Here is a 14,874-nt window from a genome sequence, read left to right as displayed (position 1 = left end):
AGATGCGCGCTCTCCTAAGAGGACGAACGACACTTCACGGGGGACAAAACGACCAATGCCACGAAGTCCAGATAGCCAACACGCAAGCAAGGGCACATAGAAGACACCTGGGACGCATTATTTTCGACTTTTTCGAGTGTTTTGAACTTCTTCACAATATCTGCCGCCAATTTTATAAGAAAATTGCTTTGCCCACTGCGACCAATGTTAAACAGCAACCCCAACCACAGTAGCACGCTCTTAGAACATCAATCCCGGAAATAAAGTATAATGTATTGTTGTTTTCTACATTATAAAATATCACTGTGCCAAATTTCATCAAAATCCGTTTAGGCGTTTCACGTGAAGGAGATAAAACATTTAACTTTCACAATTAAGTAGGAGGATTACAAAATTGTGGATTGTCATTGATAATGATAAATTAGCAAATTTCGGCGAAATTATTTCGCTCATCTTCAAAATTAGATGCTACTTTCTCGACACCGCGTGGGTACAGGACAAACATTGTCAAAACGGTACAAGGTTGCTTCCCACGGAGGGTTCACACTTAAGCAGTAGCATTACAAAAATTATTGATCCTAGAAACCATGTCATTGATACTCGCAATCTTTATTCTGCTACTTTCTCGGTAGGTACCATCGCGTGGGTACACGGGACAAACAATGTTAAACGGTACAAGATCGCTTCCCACGGAGGGTCGGAGACGCAGATAAGATGGATTCGTGACCGTCCGCCGTGACTGGTGTTGGGAGGTGACAGAAGTGATTTAGATGGTGGTAAAGACAAAATCGATCTTTGCCTGGCGACTTTAGAGAAGGGTTGTCAGACAGGTCAATTAAGTTGCTTTGACACCGTTGTTGCACCGACTTGAACAGAAAAAAGTATGGGTTGTCATTATATTATAAACATCACATTTTCATAGAAATATGGCATTAATGATAACATTGCCAAATAGAAATAACTGCATTCACATTATTCCAATAATATGTCATAATAAGAATTTAAGTTTACGTATTATCAGAAATGTTATGATTATGACATTCAAGGTCTCAACGTTGAACAAACGATATTGATTATAGCAACTTTGGGGTGATCAAGTTCAGAGGTTATCATTTCAATGAAATAAATCGGCCAAGTCACGACTCACAAGGTCAAAACATAGTAGACATTAAATACATAACCGACCAAGGTCAACGTGGAGAATGGTATATCGGGTAAGACCGTCTACAAGCTCTTTCGTCGCTTCCAAAGAGAATTTGAAATAGAGATGGATTGACAAAGAAATTTTTTGTATCTACAGTAAATTTACTGCCATCTATCGACACATGCTTAAAACTTATAGAACGCCATTTGACTTTGATCCTTATTATTTCACTAATATGTGTTAAATTTTAAAATTCGGCGCCACTTTTGTTTTTGAAGAGATCCCATACAGGGTTAAGTTCGCCTTTGTTGTATTCCATTTACTCTGTAACTGTGTTTCTCGTGTTTTTATTTCTATGTACAATAAAGTATATACCTACATACATAATTACAAACCACAGAATATTATCAAATTGACCTCATTCAGTTACTAATGAGTTATTGTACATAGTAAATACATATGCCGTAATAGAGGAAGCATTGCTATCGGGCAGAGGAGTTATTTACTAACAATCTAATCAAATATGTGCTATATGGGTATGGCAGGAGAATATAGACTTTACTGCTTTGTGATAGGTGTTTAATTGAAATAAACATTATATTTGTGTTATATTATACACTTCATTCGAGTGGTTTTTATTTTTATAACATAATAATTGTATTTCGTGATTAAATTGAGCCAGCAGGCGAAGTTATATTAGCGACCGATATAGTCGTTTTTAATGTGTAAATAATACCGAACTAGACAAAACATGTATTTTTGACTATCTATCTAAAATAGCTAAATATTAGCCTCTTGCTATGTATAAGTAGTTAAACCCCACCCCTCCCTCTTAGAACTCGTATTGCACCCTTTTGTGGTATTAATTTCGTGACAAAAACATCAACCTTCAAACCTTCAAGAAAAGAGCGTACCCCCATCTTAAAGGCCGGCAACGCACTTACAACCCCTCTGGTGTTGCAGGTGTCCATGGACGGCGGTAACCGCTTATCATCAGGTGATCCGTCTGCTCGTTTGCCTCCTCTACCATAAAAAAAAATCAAATATCTTTTCCGTGTTATAAACTATTTGTGTGCCAATTTTCATATCTGTTAAGCCGTTTTTACTTAATGGAGGTACCAATCCAAACAATCCATTTTCAGATTTGTAATATTATATAGGATGTGTAATTTCTAAAGTAACCACAAGCTAAATGTAATAAAACCAGGTACTTATCTGTAAAATATATTAAAAAAGTAATACGCTCTATATTTTCAGATGAAAAATGTCACGTTCCATTTCGAAGTTTCGAATTGGCGCGACAGTTAAAAAAATTAAGGAAGGTAGTCGTAGAAAGTTACCCAGTTCCACCGCGTGTTCTTATTGGTTACGCGAGGGGCTAGTCGAGTTCTCAAGCGTACCAGTATGACGTGCTCTATAGAACCGTAAAGGCTACATTCGGCGTTAGGCGAAGTCACTCTCGATCGTCCTGAGGTAATAAAATGAGTGAGTGATAGAACATTCTAACGACGACAGCAATACGGCGACAACAGCAACGCAATTTATCAAGGAAATTTATTAATTTATAGTAACATCACCCATTTGTTACTGCAACTAAACCAGCATCTCTGCCCAGACGCAATTTGTCTAGGTAGTGACCCTGCCTATGAAGCCGATAGTCCTGGGTTCGAATCCCGGTAAGGGCATTTATTAGTGTGATGAGCACAGATATTTGTTCCTGCGGCATTGATGTTTTCTATGTATTTAAGTATTTGTATATTGCGTATCTAAGAGCTACTCAAACTAGATTTGTGACATTATCTATGAAAACGGACCTTAGTGTCGATTGCTTTTACGCCGCACTGCGTAGCGCGGCGTTGTTTATAATATGGGAGCACGTTGCTAATGGCAAGCGTAAGCGCCACCGACAATAAGGTCCCTTTTCATAGATAATGTCACATATTAAATCATATGTACCTACACCGGAGCGGGAGCAATGTCAAAACATCCTCATGTCGGTGTACCGCAACATTACTTGTAATATGTTTAGGCAATGGCTCTCAGTGTATGAAAACGGGAACAAAAAATAGTAATAATTTATTATTTTACTTTTATATTAGTTTTAAGCAATTCTCTTTAGTGTGATATGTTGACGACCGGTCTGGCCTAGTGGGTACTTGGGTAGTGACCTTGCCTATGAAGCCGAAGGTCCCGGGTTCTAATCCTGGTAAGGGCATTTATTCGTGTGATGAGCATGGATATTTGTTCCTGAGACATGGGTGTTTTCTATGTATTTAAGTATTTATATACATACATATTATATATATCGTTGTCTAAGTACCCTCAACACAAGCCTTATTGAGCTTACTGTGGGACTTAGACAATTTGTGTAATAATGCCCTATAATATTTATTTATTTATGGGTGCACTAATGTACGTGATGCCTGAAAATAAAACTTTTTTTTTTAAACCGCCTATTAAATTTGCGCATTCTAAGAGCGTCCTTAAACTAGTGGTTTTATAACTCGACTCGCTCGTGGTGTTGAACATTAGAATGAAACAAGGATAAAGTTTGAACGGAAAACTCCACGAGCTAGACGGAAACTTACTGCACTCCACGGTTTAATATGTACATAAAGTATTCTGCGCGAAATAGGTCAGTGAATTCTTCTAGTTGCATGAGAAATACTTCGTCTAAAAAGATAATAGTTTCAGCAAGATGTCTTATACATTGTATATTCGTAACTTCAATTTTTTGGGTCAAAATTAATTCGTTGTCTTGTTTTTTTCTCCAAATACTGTTAAGGATCCTTGAGCTTTTTGTATGAGATGATATTTAAATTTAAATTTTTGTGATGCATATGTCGGCGATCCATCGTAAGATTAGGAAGATCGTTATGTTCCTGTGTAATATTTTGACGGTAGCCACATTAAATCAATAGAAAGATAAGTTTTTGCAGATATCGCGAAGCGTCTGGTTAACGTAACTGGTGACCGAAGAGCTGGCGGCTTCGTTCCACAACGTATCAGTATTGCGATACAACGAGTATGCTGATGCCGCCAGCATCCTTGGTACGATGCATCAAGGGCCATTTTAGATTTAAGCTAGTTATATATTGTTATTGTAACAAAATATATAAAAAGAATTAATAAAATAGATTAATAGGACAGGTTCGTTAGGTTACTTCAGATACCCGAAGGGCAAACTGTCTAGAAATAGGAGCCTTCGTCGACTCAGGCAACGAGATAAAGATTTTTTTCGATATGCCTAGGAATAACCCTATCTGCCTGATCTTACGATCGGCCGCCGAAATATATTATAGTAAACAGTTAAAAAGACATACAATTAATACTTTTTCGACTCGACTTTTTTTGTTTGCTTGATAGCAGACAAAAATAAAGCGTGATAAACAAGACAATTAAAAGAATATTCAACTCATTACTACAAATGTTCTTTGTATACGATCAAAGAGAATTGATTGTAAGAGAATTAAAGTCCAAGAAAAGAACGTCCTCCTTATTTTGACATCCAAAATAGATGGCGCTGTACTGTGTCATATGTTTTGCGGACACTGAATTGTCAAACGTCAACTTTTGAATGAATGAATGAATTAATTAATTAATGAAATCGTTTATTACAAAAAATATATAAATAGGATGAAATAATTATAAAAGATTTTCAGATATCAATTGGGAGAATCAACTTTTTAGCGTCACTCGTTGCCATGGTTACGATTAGTTGTTCAGCGGCGGTATCATGGTTCCATTTATATCACTTGTCACTATGCCCGTCACTTTCGCGCTTACATACTTGTTAGAACGTGACAGGTATGGTGACAAATGATAAAGAGCCGACCATCTTAGCCCTACAGGGGACAAAAGTTCATTGAAATACTGATTTTATGGTACTTAAATGAATTAAACTTGCGTTTTTGTGGTCGTTATAACCAATGTCCATAATGGGCCCCCTACTAAGCATGTTAATAGAACGGCATACAACGTCTCTTCAAACAAACTGTGCCACTGTTGTCCCTTGGACAACAGGACAGGATAACAAAACAAAAAAAGTTGATTCACCCAATTAACATTTAAAACGTATGCAATAAAAATTCGTTTATACTGTAAAAACAATTGTCAATTAGTATTTTATACAAGGTCTTTTTGAATTCATTAATAGGCAATATCTTTATTTCAGCTGGTATTTTATTGAATATATTAATACACATACAATACGCGCTTTTAACAATCAGAGTCACCGCAAAATGTATGAGCTGTACAACGCCATCTCGTTTACCTGTCAAATTCGAAGCCCGTAATTGTCTTAGATTTTACGCATCTCATTCAATCAATGTATCTTTGATATGTGTCATGACATGAAATTACACCGCTAACTACCTATAGGCGTCATACCCAATATATATATTACAATATCTTGACATCTGTTACTAATCAATAAAACTAAAGTACGGTCAACCAATTTGATTCCTAGGCCACTATAGAACCATGTCATAATGATTTCTACGACAGTGCTTATTGAGTAATGCATGTCATGTATAGAGTAGTTAAAGCGACAAGGTTCTATAGTGGCCTAGGATTCAAATTGGTTGACTGTACATATTTAAGTTTGTTTACCTAAACTTACAGTCCGTCTCCATGGTGTCGAAATTCAAAATACAGACGATACTTATTTTTCCAAGGGCAAAGTACGATTTCAAGTTCCAATATAGTCAGCGTAGCTTTAGTCTGGTCGGCAGGGACCCTGCCTACGAAACAGGATGTCCCGGGTTTGAATCCTGGTAAGGGCATTTATTTGTGTATTTATCACAGATATTTGCTCCTGAGTTATGGATATTTTCTACGTATTTAAGTAGCTATCTCTATATATATCTATTTTATATATCCTAGTACCCACAACACAAACCTCATTGAGCTTGCTTTAGGACTGTGTCGATTTGTGTAAGATTTTCCCATAATATTTATTTTTATTTTTTATTTTGTCAGCATAAATAGTAGTGGAGTAGATAAAACGCGCCATAATTATCTAACAGTGCTACCATAACAATTTTACAGATAAACAGGAACAGGCCGGTAACTGCACGAAATTCCTCGTAATAAGCATCCTTTAATATATTCCAACAATTTTTTTAAATTTACATTCAAAAGCATCTACAATAAAGTTTTAAAAGAAGTATTTACGTTAAAATCGAGACAATATAGTTCACTATCCACTCACATGCTTCATATTTTTAAGTGACTTCTATTATTATAATAAAATAAGGGTGACAGCAGGTAACTACAGTTACCAAAAGCAAGTGAGTGGATATACACAATTCATAGTTTTATTTTACTCTAGAGAAAAATGTGTCACCCAGGTATTGACTCTACTCAGGAGTATTTCCAGCTCGTATGTCAGCAATGTATACGCTACGTCTTGCAAAATAAAGACACTTCTCATACAAACACATTCCTACCATCTTTAGCACAGTTATCTGATCTTGAACCTTATTCCAACAAGGTAAAGTCTACCAATGGCCAGTCAAGTGTGTTTCTTTTGGTACTTGTTTAGATATTCGGTCAAAAATGCAACGCTCCGTTTCGTCCCGGATGGGTATTTGGCTCAAAAGCGACGTCAATTATTAGCAATGGAAACAATGCAAAGTAACATCGCGCACACAAGTATTAAAATTGTGATTATTAACTAGTGTTCACGGTTCTGCAGTCTGTACGTGTGCGATTCGGTTTGTCATTCCCTTTGGGTGGATTTACGAAAATAAAGTACTTTATGTTAAAGCCTCATTTAGCTTGCTGCATTGCTAACTATACAGGTGATTCAGTAAGTTATAAGCAACTGTTTCGTACCAGTATTTGTGAGATTAACGTTAATTTAATTTTTACTGCTCAAAATTTATTTATTTATTTTAAGTGCGACATTTATGGTCACCCTCTTTGTTTCATCCATAACAAATGACAAATTGAATGTTATCGGAGTCTGGTTACTTTTGAAAAATCGTATCTCACTCAAGTGTGACATTTTATTTTCTTCATAATCTAACTCCTGTCATAACGGTTAAAGAGGTTTTATCTTTGTTAATTAAGTGTTATAGGGTGTCCATGATTGTAGATAATCAAATTTGTCATTAAAAAAAGTTAGATAACAGAAAAAAGCGTGATTGTTTTACTTAAATATGTAATATGTGAACGATTCATCAGGTTTTTAAAGCGCGCATGTAACACCTCTGGAGTTGCAGACGTCCATAGGCTGCGGTGACTGCTTACCATCAGGCGGGCCGTATGCTTGTTTGCCACCGTCGTGGTATTAAAAAAAAAACTAATTGTGTAGGCTTAGTCCTGCTCACGTCTCATGAATCATCCTGTAGAGTACATTCCATCGACCAAATACACCAATGTATCGAATATTGTATGCAATTTTATAGTTCCTTGATATTCTGGTGTTGTGGGAGGGAGCTAATTTCGAGTCCACTACACATATCTCTCTTGCAATGCAACACTACACATATCTTGTACAGAATACATAAAAACAAGCTTGAAACCTATTATGAGTATGGGATAGGAATTTAATGGATTTGTCTGTGCCGGGAGCCAGCAGCATCCGGTCACCTCACGCGCGGTTAGGCTAGGTCATAAAATCAATTCCATATCGTGTGAAACGGGTAGTGGAGCTGCCAATGATTTTATAAAATGCTTCTTTTTACACTGCTTTCGAACGGCTTTTTTTTCAATGGTACCGCATATACTTAAATAGGATATTATTGTATTTTATTCTTTTTTAAGTCGGTTTTCTTTTTTTTTTGTAATGAAGTTGAGGAATACATTCGTATACATCAGGGGTGGCCAACAGGTCGATCGCGATCGACCGGTCGATCGCGATTGTTAAGTCCAGTCGATCGTGGCAAGGCAAAAATATAAATACGTAGACCAGTTTCATTTAAGGTTTCAAAATGTATGTAATTGGTAGATCGCACAGGGTTTCGTTAGTAAATAGGAGATCTTGGGTCTAATCAAGTTGGCCACCCCTGGTATACATGAATATATAGGCCACCGCACAGCCTGCAACTTTTCGCAATGGACAGAAATGCAACAGAAAGCCTGAGCTAATTAGCGTTGTTTGAGACAGTTTCAAGCCGCGACCCAGTTACGGGCGATTCAGCCCTGTAGAGGACTAGTTCCTCTTTGGCATTCATATTGCAATAACGAAACGCTTTTGAAGCTATCAGTTATGCAACTGTTTGGGGCTCAGTAAAAAAGTGTGCAAAGAAAAAGGTGAAACGTTTGAAACACTAGCTTTTCTACAGTTGATTGTTGTATATAACGTAGTAACTAATTTTCCAGAAGACGTTGGACTGAAAAATTTGTCTGGAAAACCTATATATCAGTAGAAAAAGGCGAGGGACATGTTTATTAAAGATCCATCACATTTCTCAGCCGTCTTTTTCCACTGACAAATTGGTGTTCCAGACTATATTATAACAGTAAACAGCAAGGTTGATATTTACTATTATTAACTAAAACAGCATAGGAGGTACCTACTATTAATCTAATAAAAAGTACCTATCTAAAGGAAAATTTCGTCACTATTAATAGATATTGCCCACACCATAGGAAGGAAATTCAGTATGTTATATTTAGTCGACCATTTCCCTTTTTTAAAGTCAAACCATGAACCCTAGTGATGAAAATTACCGCATTCCATCAAAAGAACAATAAGGGTCTGTTTCTATGAGAACGAATATAATTGCATAGCACTTTTGGACGTAATTATACAGTGGCTCAATTCCGGGCCGAGTTCCTACTACGAGATAATGAGTCGAACGATTAAGCGAACAAGTGTATTTTTTCGTTTCGTTCGTGTGCGACGCGTTATCTTGAACATTGACGGTTGATATTTATTACTACATCTTGGGCAGTCAAAGGGTTGATGATGAAGGGATGATGATGATAAAGTAATAATGGGGAAATTCAACGCCTCCTGCAAGAGTAAGGCCCTAAGCACACGGAGCGTAAGCGTAGGCGTCGCATAAGCGTCGCGTAAGCGTATCGAAAAACGAGACGCGTAGTGTTCTGGGCACCAAGCGTCGCCTAAGCGTAATCGTGTTATAAGTGAAATCATGGCGTGACTGGCGTCAGATGTCTTCGGTGGATGTATCGACGACCTTACTTCCCGTTAGATGAAGATCTTTTATTGTGTGATTATGTCAGTAGCTTTGTTTTTTACGCCTGTATTACGCTACGCCTGTCGCAATGACGAGAGACATAGACGACAGACGCTTCGTGTGCGGATTTATTTGAACTTGTACGTGCTCGTAGGGCTATCGTTCTACGCGCGTATTACGATACGCTTACGTGTCTCTTGTCTCTAAGCCGCGGATTGGACACAAAAGACGCGCGGCGCGGCGAGCGGAGCAGCGGGCGGCGCGGCAAGCGGCCGCCGCTGTCGTCCAGAACAGATTCATTCAACTCTATACATTTTGATAGTGTGGCTCGGAGCCAAGCGGCGCGAGCGGTGGTTCCTTTCGCCTCAAACAAAGGCAATAAATTTTTTCTTTCATATTTTATTACAAAAATTTTAATGTCGTCAGCAAACTGCTCTGCTGAGTTCAAAGCAATAATTCTGACTCTGGTGTTGTAGTTATATAACCTATAACCGGAAAAGATAATGTAAGTAACATCTACTGCCTACCTGCATTGTTTTTAATAAAGTTACTAAATATGATTATAGGTACTCTGGAGCGATTTATACTATTTTTTCTTTATACTCGACTCTGAAAGCAATTGTAATAATGTGCTGCTTTTCTTCCAACAATTAAATTGGTATTTCATAACCTCCTATGCTGTTTTAGTTAATAATAGTAAATATCAACCTTGCTGTTTGGACACATGGTTTAAAATTGAATGTAATATTTTGTTTAATAAGTAGACAAGGTTGAGAAAATAATTAGAACTGGGCCGCTTCTTGATGGTGAATGATTTTAATGAATGATGGTAGCGATCACGAGAATCACGATTCACGACTTTGATTCGTTGTACAGCCGCCATCAGATATAAAGGAGCGGTCAAAGTGCTCAAAAATATGTGAACACGCACTCTAGAGCTTTGACAATAGAGGCGTGTTCAGATATTTGTGAACACCTTGGCCGCTCCGATATATCTCATGGCTACTGTACATGTAGTTCTTGGCCAATAGCATTAAATAAGAATATAATTCGTATTAGTTTGTTTGTAATTTTGTTCTTAACCTTTTGAACGTCATATCTATCGTAAACCTTGTCTGAATGAACTACAGTTTACTAAGAGTAAAACTCAAAAGGAAAAAAAACCGGCCAAATGCGAGTCGGACTCGCGCACCGAGGGTTCCGTACAAACCTGTAGGTATATATCATTATATGATGTAACTAAAAATTTACGGTTTTCGCAATTTTTCCTTTATCTGTCCTATAAGACGTTGCTTCTTACCAAATTTCAAGACTCTGATTTCACGGGAAGTACCCTGTAGGTTTCGATTCCCTTGCGAGTGTCGAAAATTTGCGGAGATTTGCGGCATAAACGGCTGTATCTTTTGATTGTGTTGGCTTATAAGTTTGATTTTTTCACAGCTTCAAGGGACAGTAGATCTAAGTATTGATATAAATTCCAGCTTGATACCTCCACGGGTTCCTGAGAAAAAGGGCGACACAGACGGACAACAAAGTGATCCCATAAGGGTTCCGTACAAATTAAATAAGTTAAATTTGTACGGAACTCTCGTTAGGCGAGTCCGACTCGCCCTTGTCTGGTTTTTTCTATTGTAACTCTAACACAGCTTCAGAAAAATTAGGGGTTCCCAAAAGAGGGCGTTGACGCTAATGGGGGATCGCAACCTCGCACAACTTAGCTACCTCGCTCATATCTAGAAAATACTCAACAAATTGAGTTGTTAGGTGAATCGCGACGAACAAAAGCGATTGTTATGTTTGTAACACGTTAGAGCAAGATACATTAAACACGCAAGTGGTATCACGTTATAAATATAAAACTGTTATGAGATAACGAGAATTGCAGTTGTAGAATACCTAGTACGTGATCTAAGTATGTAGAATGATCTATGATAAAGTTGATCTCAAGTGTTAATTGCACTATAAAGAACTATAAAGAATTATTGAGGGAATGTAGAATGTTACATTAACCCTTAAATGCATTATTTTTTCTTTTTGTCCGAAATTAATATATGTTATTCAATTAAGTTTCCGGGATTAGTCATACATAATAGTATTCTTATAACATACCAAGTTTAAATTGAAATAATATTGTTCCGTTGCTAATTTTAAATTTGATATAAATAAATAATATTATTTTTATAAAAAAAAACATATCAACCGGTTTTTAAAGAACCTCTTCGCGTTTGAAGTTATAAATAAATAAATAAATAAATAAATATTATAGGACATGGTTACAAATTGACTAAGTCCCACAGTAAGCTCAATAAGGCTTGTGTTGAGGGTACTTAGACAACGATATATATAATATATAAATATTTATAAATACTTAAATACATAGAAAACACCCATGACTCAGGAACAAATATCCATGCTCATCACACGAATAAATGCCCTTACCAGGATTTGAACCCGGGACCATCGGCTTCATAGGCAGGGTCACTACCCACTAGGCCAGACCGGTCGTCAGACGGTCGGAAGTTCGTAATAAGAGTTGGAATTCTGTACATGTTTTCAGCACATACTAAGTGCTACCGTAGGGCTCAAATTGGCGATCTACCCATCGATACCATAAACAATACACGCATAATCACGTCACAGACAATGCACTGTCGATTCTAAAACAATAACAATAGTTAACACTGCACTATACTGATCACTATATACAGATATCCAGAATTGAGAAGAGGAAACTGACAGCTGTATGTTTTTTTATGTGTAAAAATATGATTAAAAAGATATGAAGCCTCTTAAGAGTAACTTTAAAAAAAAAGTAGCGCCGGACCAAGCTTTCTCAGCATGACATTTACAATCACAAAGTGTGGCTGCCATCATGTCAAATATGGAATCCCTCGCTTTGTTGTTTAAATGGGTGCAAAGTTAACTTTCATTGGAAATTTGTAATATGACATTTTCTTCCTTAATAATAATAATTCAGCCTAAATATGTACGTCCCACTGCTGGGCACAGGCCTCCTCTCATACGTGAGAGCTTGGGCTATAGTCCTCACGCTGGCCCAATGCAGGTTTCTTTCCTTAAGAACTGATTAATCCTATCCACTATTAATTTATTTGCACGATGTTTCAACAGGAATAGACAATACATATATATATTTCATTGTATTTTGAACAAAGTGATTGAATAGCCAAGTTTTTTGCCTAAGTATATTCTTATGCCACGCCTTTCAACACTCAACGGTCAATTTACTTTTTTGAATTCTGGATACGAGATCAATGATCCATAGATCATGGATCGCGTCTGGCTGCGCGCGCGCCCCGCGAGCGACTGGTTGCGGTAAAATTGTAAACATTGAGGGAACGAGACAGTACGATGTCATGTTTATATGCGTGATTGTTTCCGGTAGGAGATTGCGGTGTAAATTATAATCAAGAGCGATGAGAACTGGTCAGTTTTTATGGATGTTTCAATATAAAGGGACTTGTTTTGAGTTTTCTAGCGCGTAGCTCATCAGTCATTACTTTTTATGGTTCCGTACCCAAAGGGTCAAACGGGACCCTATTACTGAGACTCCGCTTCCGTCCGTCGGTCTGTCACCAGGCTGTATTTCGTGAACCGTGATAGTTAGCCAGTTGAAATTTCTACAGATTATGTATTTCTGTTGCCGCTCTAACAACAAATACTAAAAATAGAATAAAATTAATATTTCTTTCCAATCTCGAGGTTCTCATCCAATCACCGAAGTTAAGCAACGGCGGGCGGGGTCAGTACTTGGATGGGTGACCGTTTTTATACATAATGGTACGGAACCTTTCCTGTGCGAGTCCGACCACCACTTGGCTGATTTTTTAATCTCCTGTGGCAATAAAATAATTATTACGGATATTCTAGACTAGTTTTTTTTTAATACATAATATATATACTACGTCGGTGGCAAAGAAGCATACGGCCCACCTGATGGTAAGCAGTAGTGTTGAGTTGCTCACTCGTGAGGCACCTCATTTGTACCACTCACTTTGTTAAATTGTCGCAGAACTTCACACCGCATAAATGTCATACATCACTCCTCAATTAATTTTACTCATTTACTCGCGCGCATCACACACAGCTCTTACCACTCAAACACTTCAAATTTAAAAAAAAACTCTCAGCCTTTCAAACTCACTCGCGTTCCTCACAACTCGCAAGAGTCGCGAGGCGCTCGGTGCTCGCCGACATTCAAATGAAGAAATGAGTCATTGACGTCATCGTATTCATCGCTCATACTATCAACTGCCCAACTACAAACCTTATTGCAAGGACAAAAGGTCCACCGAGAAATGCGTTGTGTTTGTACCATTCACTCGCCTCACTGTGACATCCTCTCAAAAATCCTTTCAAAATGAAACAATGAATTGGATTTACCGAAAGAGGGAGTGAGACAGACACGCGCCGTGCTTCAATAACGCCTCATCGAAAATACGTTAAAAATGAAACACGAAAGAAAACAAGCGTAAGCGTCCGCAAGCTTACATACATATTACGCCATTTTGATCCTAGCATTGCTAAGTTACTTGTCAAAAGCGAAAAATCTAAGTCATCAAAGAACCTACCGAAGAAAGTTTTTTTTCTCTGTCGCACTTGTAATTTCATACGTAAGTGCGACAGCAAAGCAAAACTTCGTGGTTCGCGGTAGGCCTCCATATTTGTTAGCTATTATTGTACTAACGCGCATACCAGTATAACCTGACCTCAAGACTCATATTGCTGGTGTCATGTATAATCTGAATCAATTAGACTGGACAGTGAAATGGTTACTTGATAAGCGATTGAAATGCCAACCAAGTCTCACTGGGCATTTACGAAGCTTGCTTAAAAACAGTTATCGTTTAAGAGACCAAAATATTATTTAAATTATTGAAATATAATATAGTGGCGTACACAAAATATGATAATTTACATTAGTTTATTAATAAAAAAAGTAAATATAATTTGTATAGGTGAAATAAACATGTACATTTTAACGATTTGAATTTGTAATACTTTTTGTTAACGTGCTTCGTAAACTATTTCGATCATTTATGATTTTGACATATTTATAATACGAGAAACTCGAAAAAGTTGTTCGTAATCTTTAGTTGTGTTTTATAAATAGTGATCAGTGACCATTCTTATAATTATGCCAAAATAACAATATATTAACATTGTTTTCGCGATAAAATATACCTGTGGGTCTTTCGTTGTGTCTTTTGCATACAAAAATCAAGTGTATATTACACGCCGGTGGCATTACCGCGCGAACGTTATTGAGGCTTTCGTTTGTTATCATATTACAATGATATTATTACTGATAAATTATGAGGTGGTAAGTTAGTAATTTCTATATAATAATGGTACAAAAAATATTGGATTTGTTCTCCTTAGTTTGTTAATTGTTTGTTTGGTAGTTTATGGTTAGTATTTATTTCAATATATGAATGTTAAACTTAAAATGATATCAAGTAGCAAAAATTGATACTGAACAATCTAACAATAAAAATAATGAACTGCTAAATTAGAACAAGTTTCATAAAAGCATCAAATTAAGTTGCAATAGGATGTATG

The 14,874-nt window shown here is 37.0% G+C and overlaps 1 protein-coding gene across 2 annotated transcripts in view; it reads right to left on the bottom strand.

The window, feature by feature from the left end:
- The window catches only part of LOC133533333 (protein enabled-like), a 101,072-nt gene that overhangs the window by 59,369 nt on the left and 26,829 nt on the right, over positions 1–14,874 (bottom strand). The window contains exon 1 of one of the 2 annotated variants that reach the window (XM_061872299.1): positions 12,541–12,615. The exons of the other annotated variant lie outside the window; for it this stretch is intronic. The gene's annotated coding sequence lies outside the window, so the exon portion shown is untranslated. Of the gene's footprint in view, positions 1–12,540; positions 12,616–14,874 lie in introns of those variants that run through there. 2 annotated transcript variants of the gene reach the window in all.

Source organism: Cydia pomonella, unplaced genomic scaffold (assembly GCF_033807575.1).
Source record: "Cydia pomonella isolate Wapato2018A unplaced genomic scaffold, ilCydPomo1 PGA_scaffold_156, whole genome shotgun sequence".
Classification (NCBI taxonomy): Eukaryota; Metazoa; Arthropoda; class Insecta; order Lepidoptera; family Tortricidae; genus Cydia; species Cydia pomonella.
Note: the sequence above shows the minus strand (reverse complement) of the source record. Positions and strands in the feature narration are given on the sequence as shown.